The sequence below is a fragment of the Cibotium barometz genome, chromosome 37 (genome assembly GCF_041138505.1).
Source record: "Cibotium barometz isolate CiBa-2024 chromosome 37, ASM4113850v1, whole genome shotgun sequence".
Classification (NCBI taxonomy): domain Eukaryota; kingdom Viridiplantae; phylum Streptophyta; class Polypodiopsida; order Cyatheales; family Cibotiaceae; genus Cibotium; species Cibotium barometz.
Genome location: NC_141082.1, coordinates 12,328,168 through 12,340,082, shown reverse-complemented (window position 1 = coordinate 12,340,082; position 11,915 = coordinate 12,328,168).

The window sequence follows — 11,915 nt, the reverse complement described above, 5'->3', positions numbered from 1 at the left end:
TCTCTCAAGCAAGCCTCAAAGCTTTCACCTGAATCTCTCAAGCAAGCCTATAAGCTTTCACCTGAATCTCCTCTTTCCTCACATACTATTTATGCATGAAAAATAATAGAGAGAGATTTGATTTTTTGGTGCCATCAAGTGGAACCAAAAAGTAATATTTTCCTTTCATTGATTTTCTAAACCCAATTCCTCTACTACCAGGAAGTGTTGTTTGTATCAAGAAGTGTTGCTATAGTGCTCAATGGAGGTATGGATATGTTTAGAGGGCATTAATTTTATGTTATTTAAAATTCAAGTGTCTGAAACTAATGATAACATTTTACTACACTTATATTTTGGCAAAGAAAGGAGTTAATTACAATTTCAGTATTGTATTATGGTTCATAGAACATTATAAACAATTATAAGAAGCCATGTATACATGTGGACCTAGATGATGAGTATGCTTCTCTCTATAAGAGAACAGAGGCTTCTAACGTTAACCCTTTATACAGTGTAATAGGTCAGGGCATTAGGAAGAAAGCATGTTGATATATCGGTAAAAGGATCAATTTACCCACTGGATCTCTCATCCGAACAAACCACCTAAATTTTCATGGATAGTGACTAATAGGATCTTCTAATGTAGAAGGCCCATTAGAATGAGAGGGATGAGATTCCCCTAGCCATGCTTAAGAAAGACAGATTCATTATTACCAGATTGAAAGGGAGTCTTAGGGCTGAAGGTGGAACTCAAGAAGCCACAAACATTTAATGATACAATCACCATAGCAAAGGAGAAAAAGTGGAAGATGCAACACAAGGTAGAGGTTGGAGTTGAGGAGAAACCCATATTACTGACTTAAGAAGTTGTGCCAATTTCAAGTGAACAGATACCTCAAAGTGGTTGTTGCTAGGTCATCTAAGGATGATTAATTGCGAAAGAGCATGCATGACATGGTGAGCATGATGAAGAATATGAGCATAAACATGGTTGGTGGTAGTGGTGGTATAGGAAGAGGAAGAGGTTATGGTAGAGGATCATATATGGGGTTAGGGGCCTATCCATTTGAGAGCCATGAGTGGAATGCAAGAAGAGGCAGCAACATGTATGGAATAATATCAATGTTATAAATGTAAGGTTTTAGAAAAATTCTTCTACAACCGAGACACAAAGTTCAAACCTCTGCAAATTTCTTCTTGAAAGCTTTCAAAGTGGTTTAATCTCATCCACTCATCTTTAGCCCCATCCACCATAGCAGCTATTCCTTTACAAAGTTGAATATGAGATACAAAAGGGATTGAGTTTCCTTCAATGCTAGCATGTAGTTCAAACTTCTTCTGCATCCTTGTATGACTGATGGGTCTTACTAATCATCCCACTAAGACTATATGAAAATGCAAGAAAATTCTTCAGTATCAAGATGATGTGTGTTTCTTGGCTTTTTCTAAGATAGTGACTCTCAACCTCTCACACATAGATTTCTAACTTTTTATTCCTATTAAGTTAAGTTTGAATTCATATTTAGATAGAGCATGAAAAATTGACACTTTTTCTTTTTGTAGCTAATCAATCCGAGCTACAGATCAAACGTTATGGTCATTTCTTTGATACCCTTGAGAAAGTCATTACAAAGCGATTTGCAACATCTAACAAGATTGTGACCCTTGTCTACTTTATTTTCAGACATAATTTATCTATAATGTAATATGACACCATTTCTTTGACAACCTTGAGAAAGTCACTACAAAGCGATTTAGGACATTCAATAAGATTGTGACCATCTAACCACCTTGTAGTGATTCTACTTTATTTTCACACATAAATTATCCAGAATGTAATATCACGACATTTCATTGACATATCTCACTAGTAAAAGTCATATCTCCAGAATTATTGGGCAGAAAGTGCAAATGAGCTAACAACACTCTAGTTGAGTTCAATTCTCCCCTAATGCTTCTACCAGTGTTGTGGTGATTTAGAAACTTTACCAAATCACTCATGGATAAATAATGCACTTAGAAATTTATACAAAAATGTAAGGCATTATTTTTTCTTATAGCATCATTTATTTGTTGATTAGTTGAGAAAATACATGATTTGAGAGATGCCTATGGAGTGTGTGTGAGTTGCAAGAGAGAGCTATGGTGGATAAAAGATGAAAGAAGACATCATTAGAGCATGATATCACACTAATAGAGGTGATTAAAGTATGAGTCAAGGCTAATCAAAACATCACGTTTTTGCATTATGAGAATGAGCTTGATACATACATCTGTAGCTCTCATAGAGATCTCATCCACATGTTCTATGCACATTTGTGCCATCCATGTGTTCATAAATGCTCACATTCCGTGTGCACCCTTGCACTTTACGTGTGCCTACGTTTTGACCATTGACTTTACGTGTGCCTACGTTTTGACCATTGACCACATTTTACATTCATCCATTCACATGCCCAAATAATCTGAGCTTGCATCCATTCCAATTTCATAACATCCTAGGCTCCATCTACCTTAATCCCACATATATGTGCCCCATACATGGCATGACAGGAACCACATTTCAACGGTTTTTTATCTGAAGACAATGTAAGAAAATTTATCATTCATATTCTTATAATCATTTAAAAGCCATGCCTAAGGGTGATAATTTTTTACTATAGTGAAATTTATACTAAAATGTAAGGCATTATTTTTTCTTATAGCATCATTTATTTGTTGCTTTTCAATAAGGAGATGTAGATTGAGTTTTTTGGCTTGAATAAAAAAGCTATTAAGAAATAGAAGATAGTGAGGATTAAAATTAAATGTAAACAAAACTAAATTCGGTTCTCATTTTGGCATGCATACATAACAACATGGAGGCTAAACACTATAGTGTAATAGCTCTACTAAGGTGGTTCACCATATCCCAATTTAGCAGGCCATGAAACTTCAAACGTACTTAAATAAACAAAATTAGCTTGGATATGCTGTTCAATTGGCCGAGCTATTTTTCCAAAAATCCAACAAGCCACATTTGACACAATTATAGAAGATGTTTAAGGTTTCAATTATTTAATAGCTCTCTAATACCACCTAGTTACTCGCCTACTTACTCAACCCTTAATGTGGGCCATGGGATAAGGCGCTTAAAATTATTTACATTCCTTATCTATTATGATGTATCTCCTTGCAAGAAAGTAAAAGCAAAAGTTTTAAAGAAAGACTTTAGCACTTATGATGTTTGAAAAGAAAAGGAAAATGTGGGCCATGGGAAAAGGTGCTTAAAATTACTTACATTCCTTATCTATTATGATGTATCTCGTTGCAAGAAAGTAAAAGCAAAATGTTTAAAGAAAGACTTTAGCACTTATGATGTCTGAAAAGAAAAGGAAAAGTGCTGATTATATAAATTATATTTAAAGCACCTTATCATGAAATCATGAACCCATGCAACATACATAAAGCGTGATGCCATGTATAAACACCATGTATACAAACAACTACTCACATAAGGTTTGAATGATTGGGACTTATTGAAGGGGGCATTCGTGTTTGGAAATCTCAAAGATTTCCTTTTTAGTTAATAGTTGAACTAACTATGCATGATGTCACATTTGTCTAAGTAATTTTAGACTCATTAAAGAGGAGAAAAAATGCTTTGATTTGAAATAAAAATAAAATTAAGTATGCAAATTCACTCATCATAGTAATGCATAATCTGAAATGACTAAGGCTTTATAAGAAGGGTAATATGAGAAGAAACTAGTAAATTTTTGACAATATTGATATTTATGTTGTGGTTATAAAGCATGTCGACATATCCAAGAAATTTAGATGTTTGAGTAGCAAAAAGTGTGCCAATCTATATCTACTTCCATGTGTTGAGAATTTCTAGGTGTCTCATTAAAGCGCCCACCAACTATAGCTTCCACCTAATGGATGATATTTTTTAATCCATAAAATATAAATATGAGAAGACATAATGACCATATGATTCAAAAAGCTTTAGAATCTTATTCAACCTTGTCATCCAATTTGTTTGAAAAAAGACCCTGAAAGTGTACAAAGAAATTCATTTACCATAATTTTAACAACTCTTATGAGTTGATAGATGCTATGTTTTGATATGAATGTTATTTTCATGTAAACAAAGTATTAGTAAGTTAAGAGAAGCCCATGCCACTCATCATGTATCACCTTCAAAGTGCGTAGTCCAACTTGGGCAAGCTACCTTGTTCTTATTTATCAAATTGTGAAAAGGATATAAATTTGAAACTTATCTCCTTGATTATAGCAGTGTATTCTCACAAAATAATTGTAGTACATTTTGCTACCAAGCCGGTCACCTTTCATGAATTCACAGCCCTTATGGTAAAAGAAAATGTAACTTTGAATTCTTAACACCTTGCAATCTTCAACGCATATTGAATGTAACTTGGACTTCTTAACATCTTGCAACTTTCAATGCATATTAATCTATGTCATTGGGTTTCCTAACTACACCCTTTTTGGTGTTAGAATGGTGAGGCCAAGTTTTCCTACATAATTAGAAATCGTAATTGTTTATTCATGCGAATGTAGAAAAACCTGGAACATTTTACGATGGGCTACTAATGGAAGTTAATCTTGTTGGACTTGAAGAATTCAAAGTTGGTATATATTGGGAAGACTTGGCTCCCGAAGAGGAGAAAGATTTGATTGGCCTTCTCACATAGCTCCAAAATTGCTTCACTTGGAAGTATACAGACATCAAAGGGGTACCTAAAGTGGTCAAGCACACCACTCCTATCATGGAAGGAGCTAAGCCATCAACACAGACATCAAAGGGGTACCTAAAGTGGTCAAGCACACCACTCCTATCATGGAAGGAGCTAGCCATCAACACAGACATCAAAGGGGTACCTAAAGTGGTCAAGCAAACCACTCCTATCATGGAAGGAGCTAAGCCATCAACATACAAGATAATGAATCCCAAGTACTCAAAGATGGTCAAAGAATAAATCAATAGGCTTATAAAAGCTCGTTCATTTATGAGATTGTGCACACTAATCCCCCATAGTGATAGTACCCAAGAAGAATGGGAAGAAGATCAAAGTTTACATGTTAACCTAAAAAAGGTTAAAGCGGCCTAAGGATCACCATCCATTGCCATTTACGGAACACCTGCTTGAGCAAGTTACAGGCAAGGAAGCCTACAGCTTCCTTGATGGGCTTTCGGGCTATAATCAAGTGGAGATAGACTTGTAAGATCAACACAAGATGTTATTTACAACCAAATGGGGCATGTAAGCATACATGTTAAAATGACCTCTAAAATGCCAATTCTAAGTATAATATGACAGACACATTATTTCAAAACATGGAATATCCACAGACGGTTGTAAGCGGATGGCACTAAGGTGCAATTGATTCTTGAGTTGCCACTACGAACAAACTTCAAGGGTGGGTGTGTCCAACCAATGTCTCATGGGACACTTCAACTACTATAGACGCTTCATCATCTTATATGCCGACATTGCGAGACTCCTTTATCACCTACTCGTTGTCTTTGAGTGGAGTAAATGGTGCCAGAGAGCTTATATGCTAATGTTGTGAGACTGCTTTACCACCTTACACGTTGGACTAAAGAGTGCCAGCAAAGAGCTTATGAAGAAAGCCTTGGCAAGTGCACCTATTCTACAAGCTCCCAATTGGGACACTATCTTCCACATGTGCATTGATGCCTCTACCTTTGTAAAACCTGGAGAGCATAACATGGATTGTCCTATCCTTGCTAATTGAATGACGTAGAGAAAAACTATACCACAACTATAATCCTTGCATTTGTCTAAATTTTAGTACTAAATCTTGATCAGTGCCAAAATAAAGGTAATGCTTAAAAGTGACCAAGGCTCAGAGTACTAAAATGCTGGGATTATAACTAAAATATATGATTACTGTTAGTTGCAAATAGAGAGAGATCAATGCAAAAAAAAAAAACATTTTTGCATTGATCATGGTTAATTTTGGACCACCTTTATTGTGATTGGTTGGAAAAAATATTTTTCCGGAATATTGCGGTTGGCTTTCGGTCCGCAGCGGCCAACGTGCGCGTACACACACAGCGAGCAGTCGCACGTAGCGGGCTGGCGTCTCGATCATAGGGTTAAGATATCACACGTTTCTCTTTTCACACTACCTGCTAACGTCTGCACGCTTCCCCTCTTTTTCTTCATCTTCCTTCTCGCGAGCGTTTTTGTTCAAGTTTAGGTCTGCTTAGCCATGGGAGCTGCGGAAGAACCTCTCGCGCCTCCTCCTTCCTCTCCTCGCCTGCGGCGGCAGAATTCCCTTGCCTCCGCCTTCTCCATGCGCTGCTGCAGCAGCCTTTGCGGCCGGAACAGCCTCTGCAGCTACGACTTCGACAAGCTTCTCAGCCGCTTGCCTGCTGGCAAAGATGGATTCTCTTCGCCCCAAACGGCACAACAGCAGCAGCCCGCGTGGCACGATAGCTGGAGACTTCTGGGAAGCAGAAGGAAGGGCTATACGGGCGCCGGATTCAGCAACGGCACGGGCGCGTGGGCGGAGGAGGGCGTGACGAGCGACGATTTCTACTACAAGCCACCGCGCTGGAAGCTATTCGTAAGGAAGCTGAGGGCAGAGACGAGGAAGATGAACTGCAGGAAGCCAGCTCCGCCGGTCTTCCATTACGATGCGCTGAGCTACGCCATGAATTTCGACGAAGGGTGCGGGGGGCAGCAGCAGGAGGGCCTTCAGGCCGCTAGGATGTCGGGTCTCATTTTAATGGAAAGCTCATCTCTGAGAGTCAGCGCGCCGGTCTCATAGCAATGTTCTGGGCTGTAAGCAGGATGATGATCAACCATCGCCTCCAGGATTCTCTTTTGTCTTCTGCACAACCCTATACTCAGAGACAGGATCCTTGCAACTTTTGCTGTCATGGCTTCCGGTTTCCGAAAGATCGGAGGCTGCAGTTGCCAGATCGTGAAGATCTGGGGGCCTTAATCCTAAGTATTTGGGCTGGTTTTGATCTGCACACCTTACCATGTAAAGGTTCGCCAATACCACTCTCTGGTTTTTCTTTTCTAGTTAAAATAAAAGTTACAATTTCCACCATGTAAGCTGGCATGATTCTCTGCTGTACAGATTGTGAGGCTTTTGTTGGATGTGCTTTTCTTTATGGCTCTTGGTGTTGTGCGAGGGTGGAATTGTCTCTTCTGAAGCAAGCATCATGCTGGTCTTCAAAATCCTGGCTCTTTATGGGATGTGCATTGTGCGGTCACTATAGTCAGTATCGTGCGGTTCATGGCCCTTAAAAAGCGTGAAATAGTTTTAATATTTATCATATATATTTGCCAAGGGGACCATAGTTTTCCTACCATTGACCATGACTTCCTTTATAAAATAGCTTTTCACCTTCCAAGTTCCTAGACAAGTTATTTGAGTTCTCACCCACCTTTGCTCAAGAGTCCTTAACTGGCCATCAACATTGTTCTCATAGTTCATCATCCATGCCCACAACCAGCTATCAATGCTCGAATAAAGGTTTCCATGCTCCACCCACATGGTAACACTGTCAAAAAAAAAAAAGGGAGTGACGAAGAGTGCGCATTGCAACCTTTGTGCATTACGGGGGAGCATGTAATATTTAAAACATATGAAGGGTGTAAAAATCAACATGCATGTGATTGGATGAGCCATTGAATTGAATGCATAAGCCATGTTGTAAGATATAAAAATCAATTTGGAATAGCATCGGTAGGAGACACCTAGAACAAGTGGACAAGTGGGTGCATATTACTCAAGTGAGCCTAGTTTTGAGGGGAGGCGGATCCGATTAATTCGGGCAAGTTAATGATATACTTGAGCCTATACAAGATCACCAGTCTAATGAAAAATTGTACGTTCTTGAGTCATACCAATGTCTTGCCATTTTGTTAATCCCTTTGCTAATTCTCAGTTCTAAATAATCTCATGCATCTATTTTTAATAAATTAAGTAGTCGACTATCCTTATTTAAATTAAGCAAAACCATCTATAAACACAATAGCTTGCTCCCAACTTGAATTGCAAGTTGGTATTAGAGCCAACCACCATTCCTTGGCAATTTGTGTGCTCAAATCTCAAGATTTGAGGACTTCTACTTCAAAACAAGGGCATCCACATATATCTTAATCTTTGGAGATCAGCATGAACACCACAAGGAGCAAAGAAGTTACAGATTTGAGGATAAAATAGATTGCTAGCATAAGAAGGGATTGCTACCATAAGAAGAGAGCCAAAGCAAACATGATGGCCAAGGAAGTGGAGAGGAGCAAGGAGAAGACTTATCAAGAAGGGAGTCAAGATCTAGAACACCTCTTCTTACCTTCCTTGGAAAGTGGGACATACAACTAAACGTTGTTGGCACAAGAAGAGAGCCAAAGCAAACATGATGGCCAAGTGGAGTCGAGCAGGGAGAGGGATTCCCAAGAAGGGAATCTAGGTCTAGAACATCTCTTCTAAAATGCATTGTGAAAGGGCATGCATCCTATTGCAACCCTATTCCTACCCTTGTGTAAAATCTCAAATCAAGTCTCAACGTGGTGGCCTAATATAAAGGCAACGAGGGTGGACCATCTATAAGCTCTAGAACATGTATAATGATAGTCATTCATCACTTGAGGGGGAGTGTTCATAAGCAAGTGATAAAGGGTGCAATCTTTGTACGTTAAGGGGGAGCATGTAACCTTAAATATATTATGGAGGGTGAAGGCATGTGATTGGATAAGCCATTGCATGCATTGTTGGTGATCAATCCGATAGACAAGACAATCACTTACTAATGGAAAACGGATCTGTCAATGCCTAAGCCTAATGGGTTTGAAACTCACTCACAAAATGATCAGATAACACATAGAAAACACAAATGCTCACTCTTTCACTCGCTGACTTAGACGGTACACAATGAATAATATTATATTACTGTGCTTCTCAAACTCACACAATTCTACTCTCTCTCTCTCTCTCTCTCTCTCTCTCTCTCTCCCCCCTTTATGCTTCCTACTTTATGAAGTCAAAAAGACTCTCTTTCTTGTTCCATCGTTGGCCTTTTTGTTACAAGAATATTATGCTACAAGACTGTTACAAGAAAATACATATGATTACAATGTAAACGCATGTGCCCTACCGTCCTGTCGGCCTAAGTACAGCCAGTTCTTTAGGTTCCACTAGTCTGTAGCTTCTATCGGCGGATGGTTAACACCTAGCACACCCGATGGCTCTACGCTAGCAGCTGCCTCAGAGGCTGGGCTGAAACGATTGATGGATGGGTGGGGGTGGCATAGTGCTTTCTGATTGAAGCCACCCTTATGATCCAGGGGATCACATCCTAAGCCTCCCTTATGATCGTGGGACTGTATTGTATCAAAAACCTTGTCTACATCGGCATGTGTGGCTTGATAACTCAAAGAATAAAAGAATAATTTGGCAAATATTTGTATTTTCCTGTTGCATTCCTACTGCCTGTTGGAGTGCATCTTTGTCTTCATCTTGGATGTCTAGTTATGCTTTGAACGAATCTTGCCCTGCAATGCACCATCATTTTGGATCCAATGATGAGGATCCGAGGGTTTGGGATGTTGGTTTTTTCTGTGGTTTGTATTTGCTGAGAAATTCATCCAACTTGTAGGGGTTTCCTACATGGCTATCTGTCTGGCTTTGTTTTCAGCTTGTTGTATAGCCATTTGTTACTCTAAGATAAAAATTTGTTCTTTCAGTTGGATTGGTGTCATCTGGTCTATGGAAAGTGTGGTCCCAACTGTTATTTTCTTGATGGGCTCCGGCTCTTGTATTGGTTCTTTCCCTTTGGCTAATGCTAGCTTTATTCGTTGCTCTTCATTTTCCAACTGCCTTTTGAGTGTGGCTATCTTCTTTTGTTGGTCCAAAAGCAGCTTGCTGATTTGCTGAGCCTTCCCCTATAGTGCCTTTGGCTATAACAACTATTTCTCCAATAATTCCAGCTTGATTTCTAGCTCCTTCTTCTCATTCAACTGCTCTGTCAGCTTTTCTACTTTGTTTTGAAGCTCCCTCACCTGCTAACATGTCTGTGCATATTGCCTCCAATGATGGTGACTGTTGAGGTCAATTGAGCTTTACTGCGGCTGTGTGGACGCTGACCCTCCAACTCTGCCTTTGTCATGGGGTGGGATTGGTGGGAGAGGTAGATGGCAGCTTCATCAGCTAATTATCCTCCCAACATGCTTTTTGAGTGGATGTCAATTCCTCTTCCTACTGCTCCATCACTTCCACCGATATTTGGACTACAAGGAATTCTTTGTCAAGTTCTATGGCCTCCTATATCCGCAGCTTTCCCTTTGTGAGGATTAATTCCTTGCGGCCTTTTTTTCGCTACTAGCTCCACATTACGAATCATTTGGGTGGAACAGTCCACAATGCGGCTGCTTTATTGGCCTGTTACGCTTTGATGCAACTTGCTTTGGATCTTATTATTTGTTGCTCTGAGCTCGGAGATCACCATTTCCAATTCATTTCCTTTTCTATGCAGTCTTATTGCTTCCTCCTGTAGTCTGGAAATGGTGTCATGCTGTTCTGCTGCCTTAACAAGTTGTGTGCAGTATCTTGTTAATGGTGTTGCTGAACTTGAGTTGACAGCTTTGCTGGACTTGATCTTTTATTTGATTCACCTTGACCATTTTCTCTTCATTCTCTAGCTTGTCCATCACACAATTTGCTATATTTTCTAATGCTATAAGAATATTCTGAGTGGCCGAATCAGTTCTTTGCATCATTTTATTCAGCCTGTCACTCAATTTTGATGGTGGTGGTGATTGTTGGATTTCCTCCTGTGTTGTCTCTTCTATTGGTTCTTATCTGACAGGGGATAATCCTCTTATGCTCAGCTTTCTGCCTATGTCTTCGATTTTCTACTTCTGTTGCTCATGTTGTTCTTTGTTTGCTTGGGCCTCCTGCTTTTTTACTTCGAGAGTGGTGACATGTTGAGACCAATCAAACTTTCTTTTATGACTGTTTTGCCGGAGACTACTTCTTGAGCCTTCTTTTCAACTCCACTCGAGGCTGCTCTGCTTTGCACTTGTTTTCCTCCTCTAGTTCCTTCTCCTCTGTCTCCTTTCTGATATACGAGCCTCACATTTGGCAAATTCGTCTTCAAGGCGTTTTATCTCTGCCTCCTCTGTTAGCTTTTGTTGCTTTTGCCTATTGGACTCATCCTCTTGTCTCTTCATGGTAGCTTCCTCTTCTTGTTGCTTTTCCAATCTCTCATGTTCCCCAACAAAGTCATCATTCTCCAAATCACCTAACTGTGCCAAAGCTCTTAAGTGACCTACCATCTTTATCTTTTTGTGTCCTCCTGATAGTGTAAGCTTCTGAGCTTGCTGCATGTTCTTGGTCACCACTGCTACCCAATTCACCTTCTATCCGTGTTCTGTTGTTGCCAACAGCCTATAGTTTGTTTTGCTGTTGTTGGTGTTCTTGGTAAGCAAACAGATCATGTCTAAATAAAATCTAAATTGCCTTTGCCTATTTGCATCAGAGCAGGTGAAGACAGTATTCCTTATCGACTTTGGAGAGTTCCTCTTTGATGTTAGCATCATAAGAGTTGGTGTTGGTGATGCCTTTAGTAGGAAGGTTGAATGCTTTGGCAGTATTCTCCAGTGTTACCAGCACTGCTTTGTGCCCTTTCATCTTCACTGCGTTGTTCTTCGTCAAATTTGCCAGCTGTACCTCTACTTCTAGGTTTTCCTGTAGATTTTTCCAATTCTTTGCTGTGCAAAGTTGTACCGTCTGACCTTCTGTAGCCACTCTTACTGACATAGATAGTCCAACATGGTGTTGCAGAGGTAAAACTCTACTTACTTGCTGCTACTATAGCCATGGTTGATTCTGATGCTGGGGTTTGCAAAGAGGAGGACATGATAGGAGATAGCAAGAGAGCG